Here is a 1934-nt window from a genome sequence, read left to right on the forward strand (position 1 = left end):
CATTCTATCGTCTATCGTTTCATTGCCACGGTTACAATCCCCTCTATGCATCATCAACCAACCAAAGGGTATACCCTGCAAGCCTGCCCCCACCCCCAGGGTCATCAACACACAGCCCCTCTCCCTCTCTGGATCCATGAGAACTTTTATAGATTAAATATGTCTAACGATAAAGTGGGAAAATGCTGCCTCTTGATTTCTATACTGTAATTCTTGCTCCTATATGACCCATTCCACCACTCATCTGTCAGTGTGTCGGACTGTGGGGGCTTGCGTGTGGCTGTGATTCTGGAAGCTATGCCACTGGTATTTTAAAAACCAGCAGGGTCATCCATGGTGGATAGGTTTTAGATGAGCTTCCAGACTAAGACAGACTAGGAAGAAGGAGAGGTGGAGTAATCCTGAATGTTTAGCCACTGAAAACCTTATGAATAGCAGTGGAACACTGTCAGATAACCCCGGAATTTGAATACTGAGACATCATATATGGAACCAGAATACTATCAGATCTAATAATCAGAAGATGAGACCCTTAGGTTGGAAGGCACTCAAAATATGACTAGGGAAGAGCTGTGCCCTCAAAGTAGAGTTGACCATGATGACAACAATGAAGTAAAGCTCTCGGGACTTTCATCTGTTGATGGGGCACAATGCAAATGAGGAGAAACATCTGAAGAATTCATTAATAACCAGAACATGGAATGTACAAAGTATGAATCCAGGAAAATTCGGAGTTGTCAAAAATGAAATGGAACCCACGAAGATCGATATCCTAGGCATTAGTGAGCTGAAATGGACTGGTATTGGCCATTTTGAATCTGACAACCATATGGCTTTCTATGTGGGAATGACAAACTGACCAGGATGGCGTTGCATTCATCATCAAAAATAACATTTCAAAATCTGCCTTGAAGTAGAATGCTGTCTGTAATAGGATAACATCCATATGCCTACTAGGGAGACCAGTTAATACCAGTATTCAAATTTATGCACCTACCATTCAAGCCAGTGATGATGAAATCGAAGAACTCTACAAACTTCTTCAGTCTGAAACTGATCAAACATGCAATCAAGATGTATAGATAAATTACTAGTGATGGGAATGCAAAGGTTGCAAAGAGGAAGGATCAGTAGTTGGAAAATGTAGCCTTAGTGACAGAAACAATACTGGAGATTGCATGATAGAATTTTGCAAGACCAATGACTTATTCATCACAAAAAACCTTTTTTAACAATATAAAAACTACTATGCACATGGACCTCACCAGATGGAATACACAGAAATCGAAATGATTACAATTGCTGGAAGAGACAGTGGGAAAGCTCCATGTCATCAGCCAAACCAAGACTGGAGCACACTATGGACCAGAACATCAACTGCTCACATACAAAATCAGGCTGAAGCTGAAGAAACTTAAAACAAGTCCACAGGAGACAACATATGACCTTGAGCACATCCCACCTGAATTTAGAGGTCATTTCAAGAACAGATTTGATGCATTAGACTCTAATGGCCAAAGACCATAAGAGTTGTGGGATGACATCAAGAATATCATACTGGAAGAAAGCAGACAGTCATTAAGAAGACAAGAACGAAGGAAAAGATCAAAATGGATGTCAGAAGAGATTCTGAAAATTTTCTCCAACATAGAGATGATAAAGTAAATGGAAGAAATCAGGAGGTAGAAAAGCTGAACAGAAAATTTCAAAGGGCAGCTCTAGAAGACAAAATCAAGTATTATAATGAAATGTGCAAAGACCTGGAGTTAGAAAACCAAAAGGGAAGAACACACTCAACATTTCTCAAGCTGAAAGAACTGAAGAAAAAATTCAAGCCTCAACTGGCAACATTGAAGGATTCTATGGGCAAAATATTGAACTATGCAGAAAGTACCAAAACGAAATGGTTGCTGTTCAACCATTTCAAGAGGTAG

The 1934-nt window shown here is 39.9% G+C and overlaps 1 protein-coding gene across 1 annotated transcript in view; it reads right to left on the reverse strand.

The window, feature by feature from the left end:
- Window positions 1–1934, reverse strand: part of DNMBP (dynamin binding protein) — a 112119-nt gene that overhangs the window by 103836 nt on the left and 6349 nt on the right. The window lies entirely within an intron of this gene.

Source organism: Chrysochloris asiatica, unplaced genomic scaffold (genome assembly GCF_000296735.1).
Source record: "Chrysochloris asiatica unplaced genomic scaffold, ChrAsi1.0 scaffold00003, whole genome shotgun sequence".
NCBI classification, from domain to species: Eukaryota; Metazoa; Chordata; class Mammalia; order Afrosoricida; family Chrysochloridae; genus Chrysochloris; species Chrysochloris asiatica.